Source organism: Natrix helvetica (assembly GCF_964273705.1).
Source record: "Natrix helvetica genome assembly, chromosome: 3".
Taxonomy (NCBI): domain Eukaryota; kingdom Metazoa; phylum Chordata; class Lepidosauria; order Squamata; family Natricidae; genus Natrix; species Natrix helvetica.
Genome location: NC_138549.1, coordinates 157,201,304 through 157,214,986, shown reverse-complemented (window position 1 = coordinate 157,214,986; position 13,683 = coordinate 157,201,304). Strand labels below are relative to the sequence as shown.

General features: G+C 38.9%; 1 long non-coding RNA gene across 1 annotated transcript in view; it reads left to right on the top strand.

Annotated features, from left to right (window-relative positions):
* LOC309388763 overlaps positions 1-13,683 on the top strand; it is a 259,500-nt gene that overhangs the window by 68,501 nt on the left and 177,316 nt on the right. The window contains exon 2 of the long non-coding RNA XR_014174837.1: positions 7,126-7,201. This is a non-coding gene — a long non-coding RNA (uncharacterized lncRNA). The remainder of the gene's footprint in view (positions 1-7,125; positions 7,202-13,683) is intronic.

Below are 13,683 nucleotides of genomic sequence, written 5' to 3'. Positions count from 1 at the left end.
CACCCGTCTCCTACAAGAATGAAATATCCTAGGAAATATTAAAAAGGCAGAATATTATATTTTCCTGGATAAGAAATGGAGAAACGTGTTTTTAGGCAGGAAACGGACTCACTCTTAATAGCCCCCACTTTTGTAAATTCACCATTAAAGGCCTGGGTCAGTGTATTCTACATAACAAAGGTAGGATTAGCCTTCTACAGAAACTCACCACAAGGGACCTGGGAAATTTACATCAGCCAGCAAGGCAACCAAACTTGGTCTCAAAGCACAGCTTACAGAGTTGCCCCTGCATGGGCCCATCGGAGTCTGACAAACAATCAGAATAGAAGATGAAGATCAAAGGCCAGAGAGGGCATAAAACCAGGGACTTTCAGCATCTCAATACAATACAATACAATACAATACAATACAATACAATACAATAGCAGAGTTGGAAGGGACCTTAGAGGTCTTCTAGTCCAACCCCCTGCCTAGACAGGAAACCCTATACTGTTTCAGACAGATGGCTATCCAACATCTTCTTAAAGACTTCCAGTGTTGGGACATTCACAACTTCTGGAGAAAAGTCATTCCACCTATTAATTGTTCTAACTGTCAGGAAATTTCTCCTCAGTTCTAAGTTGCTTCTCTCCTTGATTAGTTTCCACCCATTGCTTCTTGTTCTACCCTCAGGTGCCTTGGAGAATAGTTTGACTCCCTCTTCTTTGTGGCAACCCCTGAGATATTGGAACACTGCTATCATGTTTCCCCTTGTCCTTCTTTTCATTAGACATACCCATTTCCTGCAACCGTTCTTCATATGTTTTAGTCTCCAGTCCCCTAATCATCTTTGTTGCTCTTCTCTGCACTCTCTCCAGAGTCTCCACATCTTTTCTACATCATGGTGACCAAAATTGAATGCAGCATTTCAAGTGTGGCCTTATCAAGGCATTATAAAGTGGTATTGACACTTCACGTGATCATGATTCTCAGTCCTTTTTTTCTTCACCCAACATCTTGAAGCATGTGATCACCTTTTTCCCCAGGACCTCCAACCTTGTGGTCCTGTCCACCATTAAAACCATCTTTCCAAGAAGCTTCCATGTTTCCAGTGTCTTTTTCCCCCACTTGGAACTGATCCCAGAAGGACATTTCTTCCAACATATTTTACTGAGAATTGAAATAACCATTAGATGAACCATTAGATGAAGTTAAATCTCTCTCAACTTGAGATGTGTCATTTAAATTACTCAAGTGTAAGATGACTTTGAAACTCTTAAGTACAAAGATGTTTACTTGGTATACATGTCTGTGGTATCCGTATATGGAGTTCACTTGAGAGAGTTCCAAATTCGTAAGCTATTCTGAGCAAAATGTTATTGCTATTGATCAGGAATTGGTCTTCTTTTTTAGTTCAAACCTGAATTTAAGTTCGATGATATTTACAATGGTGCATGACTTATCATTCCTTGCCAGAGGGCTCTGGCCTTTGTGAAATCCTCTGATATAGTTTTAGAAGACTTAAAGGGAGCATAAAACAGCTAAAGTTCAGGGAAATCAGAGGATGTAATTAATCTATGGGTTTCAGTGAGCCCTCAAAACACATCTTTCTCTTGTAATTTGGACAGTGCTTTCAAATTAGGCATATGTTCCTGAATTACCATTTATTCAAATATGTATCTATCTAAAGATACTTTGGAAAGACAGATGGAGCAAGAAATATAGAGTAATAAATTTTACAAAAAGATTTTTTTTTTACTAATGTCAGGTTAAGCCTATCAATGAATTCTAAGACATTTCTTTAAAAAAAAGTACAAAGCCTTTCCACAATAACATATTTAAAGAGCTGCTGAGCAGGTCTAGTTCTCACTTCAGGTGAATGTTGAATATATCATCTTCCTCCGACAAAATGTTTCTTTCATGATGCAGAATAGAGGAGAGATCACCTGGTGGCCCACTTTCCATCTCTATTTGGCTACTACCCTGTGTGTAAAGATAGGGGGTTAAAGCTGTAATAACCAAGGGCCACTCCCTTTGTGACTGTCCTTGATAATGGTAATGCTTTGAACAGGGACTTTGAAAGGTTATTTAGATAATATAGATTGCATCATTTATTTTATTTTCCACTCAACTTTGGAAACTTGAAGATGTATGGCCTTCAGCTCTCAGAATTCCCCAGCCAACTCGGGAATTCTAGGAGTATTCAATTGAACCCCAGGGTTCACGGCAGAGTGGTACCAAACAATGGCAGAGCACAGGCACGAGGTAGACCCAAGCAGTTCTGAGATAGTCCCTTTTAAGGCTGTCTCAGTTGCAAGGTAACTTAGCAATGGGCACTGAATTTTGCAGTACCAAATTCCATGACTGACATTTGAAGAAGGACTTGCTTCTCTCATAATTCAGCGGTGTTGAACACATCCAACTGCAACTGTTACACAGCTAAATGTCTAATACTTTCTATATTTCCCAAAGCGCAAAATATATGATTTAGGTTTGAGCTTCCTTTGTTCATTCTGAATTATTGGTCCCCTTACCTCTAAAGCTGAATTATTTTATCTTCTTTCAGAACAGATATTTGTAGGTTTATGAACAGAATTATCTTTTAGGTTTGCTTTCTTTCAATATTCATCTTTTATTGATATCTCCTTTTATTTTCTTCTTTGTGGATCAATAATCTATGTACACTGAAATATTACCTACCCCAAAATCAAGTTTTAGTATTTTGAGGCTGCATCACTATTTACTAACTTTTGGAATGAAGCATTCTAAACGAAGGTTTCTAAAAACATGGACCAAGCCAAAATGTCATTGTACTGATCATACTCTGTAATTTTTGAGTACATCTAATCTGAAAAAAAGCAAAATGTATTAATGGAAGATCACTGAGGCTCACCTGAAGGGTTGGAAGAAGATCCCAGAAGAATCAGTGGCCAAACACCTCCACACTGTTACCTTTTTCATGAGGCTTCTGGTTTTTCTTTGAAGATGTTTCGCTTCTCATGCAAGAAGCCTCTTCAACTGAAATGAAATGTCTTTAAAGATAAACCAGAGAGTCCAGTTGCCTCATGAAAAAGCAACTTTGGGACAAAGCGGTCCAGAGTTTTGCATGATATCATTGTTAAGATGATTGGCTTTGTAATTAGCCAGGTTCTTCTTCTTTTTCTTCCTCCTCTTCCTCTTCCTCTCCCTCCTCCTCCTCCTCCCCCTTCTTCTTCTTCTTCTTCTTCTTCTTCTTCTTCTTCTTCTTCTTCTTCTTCTTCTTCTTCTTCTTCTTCTTCTTCTTCTTCTTCTTCTTCTTCTTCTTCTTCTTCCTGCTCCTGCTCCTCCTCATGCCCTTCTCCATTCCTTGTCCCAAACCAATCTTCCATGAATTCTCAAAGAATACACAAACAGGTTCTGAGATGACATCCGAGAACACCTACAATTAAGCAGAGTGGTTCAAGCCCTTGAAACCTAAACTCCGATGTAATTGGTCTGGTCCTAGAGAAGAATTTATCATGCTACTCAGATGCTCCATGCTATCTCTTTATTTGCCTTTGGTTACCACTCCCTTATTTTCCCAATTGTTTTGCTTTAATCCATTTGAACATAGATAGGTTTTTCTAGAGAAGACCAAACTAGAAAATGTGTTGAAAAGTCCTGTGCTCTCCCTTTCACCTGTCACTATCCTGGATCTTCTCTTAGGTCACTCAGTTCTTTTTCTTTCTTCTATTGCAGACAAAGACGCCTCTTCGTTGCTCTCATTTCCTCTATATCAGGGGTGTCCAAACTTGGGAACTTTAAGACTTGTGAACTTCAACTCCCAGAATTCCCCAGCCAGCTGGCTGGGGAATTCTGGGAGTTGAAGTCCACAAGTCTTAAAGTTCCCAAGTTTGGACACCCCTGCTCTATATAATAGTGTTCTGGTGTATCTCTTAGTGGGTTAATTTATTTATTTATTTCATCAAACATGGATTAGATAACAGGTATAAGTATAAACATGATTATGAATACATGAAATGAATACAAATACAAGGGAATATTAGGACAGGGATGTTAGGCACGCTGGTACACTTATGCTCGGGTCTTAAATACCTCTTAGGAATGGGGAAGGTCGACAGTAGACAGTATAAGGTTAAAGTTTTGGGGATTTGGGGAAGAAACCACAGAGTCAGGTAGTGCACTCCAGGCATTGACAACTCTGTTACTGAAGTTGTATTTTCTGCAATCAAGTTTGGAGCAGTTTACCATAAGTTTATATCTATTGTGTGCTCATGTGTTGTTGTGCTTGAAGCTGAATTATTCATTGACAGATAAGACATTGTAGAAGATAATTTTATGTACTACACTTAGGTCAGATCGAAGACAGCCAAGGTCTAAGTTGTGTATGCCCAAAATTTTAAGTCTGATGGCGTAAGATATTCTGTTGCTAGCAGAGGAGTGGAGGACTCTTCTCGAGAAATACCTCTGGACTCATTCAATTATATTAATGTCTGATATGCACTGCAGGTTCCAGACAGATGAGCTGTATTCAAGAACTGGTCTCGCAAAAATTTTGTATGCCCTAGTTTGGGCATATTACCTACAATATTACAGGAGAAGAAGTTACGCAACTCTTAATGCCTTTTTGCTAATGCTGTTACAGTGAGCTCTGGTACTTAAATCATTTGAGATGAGTACTCCAAGGTCCTTGACAAAGTGGGGGTCGTCTACGAGGTCATATCCGCCCAGCTTGTATTTTGTGTCCTGATTTTTTTTTTTTTTTTTTTTTTGCCAATGTGTAAGAGAGAGCATTAGTTGGTTGAGATTTGGAGTTGCCAATTGTTTGACCATTCTAACACATACTCAAGGTCTTTTTGTAGGGTAGCAGCATTGTTGGTGGTGTTGAATAGTTTTACATCGTCAGCGAAGAGAACACAGTGGCTTAACGCAGTTACACCAATTTACCATTTCCTATACTTTAAATGTCTCTTTTAATTCAATTATGGGAGGTACCAGATACTCCCATGTAACACCTCTCCTGCGCGGGCTGCACTGGCTACCTGTGGCTTTTCAGGTGCATTTCAAGGTGTTGACTATCATCTTTAAAGCGCTCCATGGCACAGGACCTAGCTACCTGTGGGATCGCATCCTGCCCCATATATCCCTGCGGCCGATTCGCTCTCACAGGGAAGGACTCCTCCGGGTGCCGTCCACTAGGCAGTGCCAGCGGGCGACGCCCAGGAGTAGGGCCTTCTCTGTGATGGGCCCGACCCTCTGGAATGACCTCCCCCCCAACATTAGAATAACGATCGATCTCCGCTCCTTCTGTAATAAACTTAAGACCCACCTGTTCAACTTAGCTGGCCTGGCCTAACTGTAGTTTTTGTGTCCCTCTAGCCTGTATTTTAAATTTTAAATTTCTAGGGATAGATTTTTTAGGTTGTTTTAATTTTTTAACTATACTGTACAGCCTATCATTTAATTTGTTTTAATGGGTATTTATAATTATCTAAGTTTTGTATATTGTTTTATTTGTGGTCTGTACACCGCCCCGAGTCCCTTTGGGGAGAGGGGGCGGTCTATAAATTAAATTAAAATTAAATTAATTCAACTCATTGGAAGCTCACTATGTATCTATGTTCAAGTATAATTTAGGAACGATTTCTTTGGAATTGATCGCAGAAGTTGGGAGACAGAAGAGTTATTCACTATGTGGGTGATTAAAACTCCATGACGTGCTTAAAAGTGCCTCTTTTTTAATAATTTACCTTTGCATTTGCAGCAGCTGGGGAGACAAAAATAATAAGCTCTAAAAATATTTTTCTGCAACTACCAAGCAGAATTCATTTACCTTCTGTGAATTTCTATTAATGTACAAGTCATATTAATGTGGCATTTAATTTGGGCCTCTTAATCCTTTCTTCTTCTTCTTCCTCCAAACTACGCCTTTGGTCTTTCTATCCTTGGATTCTGTCATGTCAAGCTGCTACGGCTCCTTCACGTTCATTTATTTTAACTTCCCCAAGTCTTCCACCAAATCTTTCATCCTTTTATTATGAAAGCATGAAATTTTATAATTCTCTAGAGCTTCTCTTGCCAGATGCTACACTGATCTTAACCTGCACTAATATATTTCTTCGTTTTTATCATTCAAATGAGCACCGTGAAGCCTTCATGGTTTGTAATTTGGAATGGAAAGAGAAGTTTTAAGTTGGTTTATGTCATTAATAGATTTTTAATTTTATTTCAATAGATACAGTTGGCTTCAATGTGTTGTACTATGTACTATGCACAATGTTTCATTGCAGTGTCTAGATTTCTTCATGTTAACTGTATGTTATATTTTATTAGTTTCCTGTTATTTGAGAGTCATGCAAAAATGGCCCATCTATTTCTCAATCATTTTGAGCAATACGTTTTTATAAAATCATACACATATCCATCTTGCTAACTTGAGAAGAAAACTTTAAAAAATGATGCTAACAAAAATTCATGTTTATCTTGTGCAGTAAATGAGCTTTAAAAATTCATCAGATAATCTTCCTTTATCAGGTGGGGGTGTCTGTACGCCCTGCAAATGAGGCACAGATACAGCTGTCTCAACATCCTAGTCTTGAATCTAACCCTTGTAAAGTGAAAAAAAGTGTATTTTGGTGCATTAATCTCATCTGAAGATCTTCCAAGTCCTATTTGATATTATTTAAAAGACAAGGAGGTTTACGTCTGTGCCATTCCTGGTGGGTGTCCAGATGAGTCCCTTCAATTTTTTTGGCAAGGTTTTTCAAAAGTGATTTTCCCTTGCCTTTTTCTTCCTAGGACTGAGAGAGAGGGACTGGCCCAGAGGTGGCATGCTGCTGGTTCGCACTGGTTTTGGTGAACCAGTAGCGGTGGAGGCACGAGGCTCCACCCACTCACCCTGGTGTCATCAAGAACCTGCTCTTGCATGCACAGAAGATTCTGTGCACGCACAGACATGTGCTCCTGCTACCAAACTGGTAGTGAAGAAAATAGAATACCCTCTCTGGACTGGCCCAAGGTAATCCAGCTGTTCATAAGGCAGGACTAGAACTCAAGGTCCCCTGGTTTCTAGCCTGATGCCTTAACCATTCTATCAAACTACTACTGACTACTGATTTATCAAGTTGGGATTCTTATTCCAACCTTTTGAGCAGAGGTGGCGCAGAGGTTAGAATGCAGCACTGCAGGCTACTTCAGCTGACTGCTAGCTGCAGTTTGGCAGTTCAAATCTCACTGGCTCAAGGTTGACTCAGCCATGATCTTGTTCTGGGATGGCATGCATATCTTTTTTATGAAGACAGGGTGGATAAAGTGTTCAACAACCATGTTCTCCGTAGTGCCTTGATGAGAATATGGAAGAAGCACCGGCCCAATTGGGATTATAAAATACCGCTTTGGTTGGATCTTGCAGACACCATGGGGATTATGAATATTAAGTCACTCAGGGGTTGTTTATATAAAGATGTGCTTATTGCTGATGGGGGCGAATGGAAGTTAAAAACTTTGGAACAGCTGTTGGAAGAAGGAATTACTTTAAATTGGTTACATTACATACAACTTCAGAAGAGATGGGAAGAAGATCGCAGGGTCGGTTTTATGGATAAAGAAGTGGAACTGATTAAGCAGATAAAAGAGACTGGTCCAAAACAAGTTAAAAGAATATATAATGTACTGTTAGAAAGAGACTCAGAAAGTGAATTGGTTAAGGATTGTATGATTAAATGGGCTCAGAATTTTGGTGAAGTGGTTATGTTGGAAACGTGGGAAAAAATATGGGTTCAGAATGTTAAATTTACACAGTCACAGAATTTAAGGGAGAATTTTTATAAAATGTTTTACAGATGGTATTTAGATCCTAAAAAATTATCATGCATGTACCCAAATGTTCAACCAAAATGTTGGAGATGCGGGTGTCTAGATGCTACCTTTTTTCATGTATGGTGGACTTGTAACAAGGTTAAAGCTTTTTGGATAAAAATATGGTGGGTTATGCAGAATGTATTTAAGAAAAGAATACAATTCACTCCACAAATGTTTTTATTGGGTATAGTTAAGGATTTTACCAAAGGGGAAACAAAATTGGCCTTGTATATGGTTACAGCAGCTAGGTTGTTGATTGCGCAACATTGGAAAAAAGATTTCTTGCCGACAATTGATCAATGGATTCAGAAGGTGGCGGGGTTCGCTGAAATGGCAAAAATTTCAGCTTTCTTAAAAGCTCAGAAACAGGAGGATTACACACAGGAATGGGCAAAATGGATTGATTATATACAGAATAAATACCAGACTAGGAGTTATTACCTAGCCTTTAGGTAAGAATGTTTAGACCGATAGATGATCAGAGTAAATAGTATATGGGATGTTTGGAATTGTTAGAGTGGTATACAGCGGAAGTCAGGGGGGTGGGTTTGTGTGGGAGGTGGGGGAGGGTTAGGGTGGAGGGTGGGGCAATATATATGTATGAATAATTTAGAAGATGGGACTAATGAAACATTGTTAGGCTAGGAGAAATTTATATTAAGAGTTATAGATGTTAAATTAGCTTAGAAAATGATCAATGTGTTATTATTAATTTAAGAGTAATTTATATAGTTTTTGTTGGGAGGAGAGGGGTTATGAGTAATCTATTTTAAGATGGGGGGAGGGGAGGGGGTAAAGTGTTTGGTATAATATTTGAATGTGAATTTTTGCGGGGGGGTTGGGGGGGTATAGCATTTGTATGAGATTTATATTGTGTGGAGGGGGGGTGAAAAGGGGGGAAATTTGTTTGTACAAAACTCTTTTAATAAAAAAAAAAAAAAAAAGGTTGACTCAGCCTTCCATCCTTCCAAGGTGGGTAAAATGAGGATCCAGATTGTTGGGGGCAATAGGCTGACTCTGTAAACCGCTTAGAGGGGACTGTAAAAGCATATTGAAGCGGTATATAAGTCTAAGTATTATTGCTATTTTGTCTGTCATTTTTACAAATTGCCAACATGTTAGACATCTTATTTTATTAGATGTCTAAAAAAAGACTGAAGATTTAGAGACTTCCAAAACATTTTCCAATTTATCATGAATTTTTTATTGGAAAACTTTGAGCCATGCTTTAATGTATAGAAGAGCAAACAGCTTACTCTCTTGAAATCCCTTCCTCTTCACTTTACTTTCAAAAGGGGGAAAAGGTCAAGCACAGAACAATTTGTATTGGCTGTAATGGCAAACATGACTGGAGGATGCTGAAAAGGTTATAAATAGTCATAAGTTGGCCATAAAATTACTTTGTCGTTTCATAATTTTGAACAGTAACTGAATGAGTGGTCAGTAAATAAAACTACCTGTAATACTTCCTCAGATGTCATTGTCCATGAACAATGACATAGTGGTTGTTGCATTAGGTCCTTGTTTGTACTTTATACTTTCCCATCAAGACTTCCACTATATTAAATTCACATTTCATGCTAATAATGCTTTATTTTCCTTTGAGTGCAGAAAATGTTCTCATGATCCATGTATACTGTTACACAATTTCTAATCTAAACTGTGATTATATGTGTATGCACATATGATCTCTATCTGTTGTATTTATTTCTATGCTTAGAGTCCATTGGGAGCCAAGTTTTAAAAGGCTTCCTTGAGAAATAAGAGTATATTTCATTGTCAAGGAAAAAGCTTTTAGTCATTATGACATCCAGCTATCATGCAGCAAAAATATTACTAATGCTATTTTGTCTCCAAAGTGCATTTGTTATCAGTGTGCACTTAAACTAGTGATCAAGATCTTGTAAGAAGACACACCTGCTCTGCATTTCATATCCTTTAATACCTTAGGGATGCATCACTTAATAATTTAGTGCTAAACCATTTAGCATTTTAGCCCATCATCTCTTATATTACACGCAGGATTTCAGTAATGTCTGCTAAAATTATGTGTTAGCTGCCTTACATGTGCGTCAAACTTAATAAGTCTTTCCCCCCCCCCATCCCTATCTAAGTTTAATAACTGATTTCTTACATTTATGGATGTGAAAATTTTATTGCTTGTAGATATAGTTTGAATCTAAATCTACATACCTTATAAATTGATTTTTAGTTTCGCTTCTTGACCTTATGAATTTCAATCAGTCATTGACCTCTTGCTGCTCATGAATCTGACTGATTTAACGTTGTACAACAATAATACTTGGTGAGGGGGAAGGATTATCATAAGAGCCCATAAGACATGTTGAAATCCACAAGTAGGTTTTGGAAGCCTTAGGCAATCATAACTCTTGATCCAAGAACATTTGTTAATGCTTTCATCTGTCATCACTGTAGACTAGCCAATCTTTGTCATATAGAGAAACCAAGGGGGTTACCCAGGAGGTAAGGATTCCCCTCGCACATATGTGCTTGTCGTTCCCAACTCTAGGGGGTAGTGCTTATCTCCATTTCAAAGACGAAGAGCCAGCGCTGTCTGAAGACATCTCCGTGGTCATATGGCTGGCATGACTAAATGGTGAAGGCACACGGAATGCTGTTACCTTCCCAACAAAGGTGGTTCCTATTTTTCTACTTGCATTTTTACATGCTTTCGAAATGCTAGGTTGGCAGAACTAGAACAAGTAATAGGAACTCACTCCGTTACGGAGCACTAGGGATTCAAACCACTGAACTGCCAACCTTTCTAATTGACAAGCTCAGCATCTTAGCTACTGAGTCACCATGTCCCATCTGTCTATTAAGTGTGAGCAAATAAAGAAATGGATTTGAGTGGATTTCACTGTATCATCTCTGGGATTGGCCCATACATGAAGATTGAATTGTGCTGGATTTCCTCCTTAAGTTTTTTTTTTTAAGCTATCATTAATAGGAGGTCTTCCATTTCCAAATTAATCAAGAAGGTTCTCCTTCCATTGCTAAAAGTAGGAGAAGGTTGGCAGAAGCTGGGACAAGTAGCGGGACAAGTAAGTACCCAGGAGAGGAACAGCTAAAACTATATGTAAAGGACGGGGTTTGATTATGACACCATCACACAAAGCATTTATTTAAAAATAATAATTTTATCAGGATCTGTCATGTTTCAAACACAAAGTAAACTATTAGAAAGTGGAGAACCTAGCCTCTAATCAATTCTTTAAGTAGCCTAAAAATAACACCATCGGTTCAGGAATGGAACAATTCAAAGCTAACTTTGATTTGGGAAAAACTCTTTTATTCCTATTCATACTCAACTACTGTGTGTAGTCTCGTAGTTACATTGGAATAGCATGGCTTTATTTTATGTCCCATGTGCAGAAAAGGAGTAGGTTGGAGTAATGCTGTACCTACCATCTTGAAGAAGTTGACCTTTTGCCGGATGTTGGGTGGACCAAACTGCTCATTCTCTTAAAAGCAACATTATTCCACCACAATGCAAGTCTCATTTAGCGCATATGCACCATACTATAGCACATACATACGAAAAGGGTGGACTTTATGGCACAATGCTGTTTTTCATTGCTTTAAAGAAAACAAGTAAAGCAACAGATACCCATGCTTCTCCTGCACTGGCATGATAAAAGTAAGCTCAGAACACCTAAGGAAACACCACAGAAAGTTTCCCGAGACATTGGTTTAAAAGGTTGCCTCTTTCAGAAGGAAAGTAGAAAGTCAGGATACTGAAGAAAGAAATCCAGTGCAACATTATCCACAGTTTTGTTGTAACTCTCTGAATAGTTCATGGCTTTATGGAAACATGGCAACTGGACCTTGGGAGATTTCATAATGCCTTTTCTCCATACAAGCAGGTGCATGGTTTGCTTGAGGACACGAAAGCTCCAGGAAACTGAAGATTTGCTTGTCCCAAGAAAGTCTTTCATTCATTATTTAGACTCTGAGATTCCACTTCAGGGCCATAATGAGATACTACGATACATCAACCATGATATCAGAGTTGGGAATGGAGGTGCAAGTCTGTGTTGGTTCACCCACTTTCTCCAAGACCAGTTCCAATCAGTGAGACTAATGGGATGCAGGGAAAGACCCTCTCTGTCATTGCCCCTGCCCTTTGGAGCACCTTACTCCCAGAGATGTGATGAGCCCCCATTCTCCAGGCCTTCAAAAAGAATGTTAAGAGATGGTTCTGCCAATTGGCATGAGGGTCAAAGCATAATATGTAACCTTGAGGACGGTTGATGTTGTGATGTTCTCTCTGCCTCTTTAACTCTTTAATATCTTAACTTCAACTTTTTAAATGCTGTTTATAACTATTCTTATTTATGCTTTTATATTATCTTTTTAAAGGTAAAAGGGATGCGGTGGCTCAGTGGCTAAGATGCTGAGCTTGTCGGTCAGAAAGCTCAGCAGTTCAGCAGTTCAAATCCCTAATGCCACGTAACGGAGTGAGCTCCCATTACTTGTCCCAGTTTCTGCCAACCTAGCAGTTCGAAAGCATGTAAAAATGCAAGTAGAAAAATAGGGACCACCTTTGGTGGGAAGCAAACAGTGTTCTATGCGCCTTTGGCATTTAGTCATGCCGGCCACATGACCACGGAGACATCTTCAGACAGCACTGGCTCTTCGGCTTTGAAACAGAAATGAACACTGCCCCCTGGAGTCAGTGAACATGTGTGCTAGAACGACTAACACAAATGTGCGAGGAGAACCTTTACCTATTATCTTTTTATTGTAAACTCCCCACAGTCACTTAGGTGAAATGGAAAGTGTAAAAATGTGATGAGTGAATCAATCAATCAATCAATCAATCAGGTTCTTATGTATTAAAGATAAATTGCTATGTTTTCTATCAGACATCTCTCCTTGATTGCTCAAGATATGAGCTCTGAAAAAGACCTAGGACATCAACTTCCCCACAGTGTCTTACTTTCATGGACAGAAAGGAAGGCAGGAATATCTGCAGAACTCTAAACAGTGAAAAACAGGACATCCACACATCTCTGTAACTAAAAGTGTGCAAGATGTCTATGCTCTCCTACAAGCAATTCACAAAATTTTATTTTTCTTTGAAAAAGCTTCTCCTTTAGAAGAAAGCAATTTCTGTCTTTCATGGAAAAAGTAAGAAAAACGTTTGTCTAATTTCAGCTGTGGTTTGTTGCCTTTTTTTTTAAAAAAAAGGGGGTGGGTGGGTGAGTGAACAATGGAGAATCAAAGGTTGCTGTGAAATTAAATGAGGGGGGGAATCTAACCCTCCTCCCCTCTTATACCGCCAAATATTTTTCTGAAGCTGTCAGCTCAAATAGAAGAAGAAGAAGAAACAAGTTATTTTGAGAAAAGATGACTCAGGAAAGTTTGGTGCCTGAGGCTGACAGTCCAGAAGAGCCTCTTCTCGCCCAAAAACTGAGGTGATAATCGTTAGATTGTTTTTTTTAATGGCATCTCAAAATCTGGCCAATAAATTGAGCATCATCATGGTTGGTCCAGAATGGATGGTGAATGCTCAATAGCACAGAAGCAGTATTCTGCAAGGAAAACATTTCTACCATTCAGAATACAGGCTAGAAGAACTGAGAACCTTTGCAGTAGTGCTTTCCTTCAAAGGCAATAATTAATATTATAAGCTCCAGACTCAGTAAAGATTAAGGTTCCTGTGCTAGTCGTTTCCAGCTTTAGGGGGCGGTGCTCATCTCCATTTCAAAGCCGAAGAGCCAGCGCTGCTCGAAAAGGTCTCCGTGTCATGTGCCCGCCATGACTAAACACCAAAGGAGCACGGAATGCTGTTACCTTCCCACCAAAGATGGTTCCTATTTTTTCTACTTGCATTTTTAC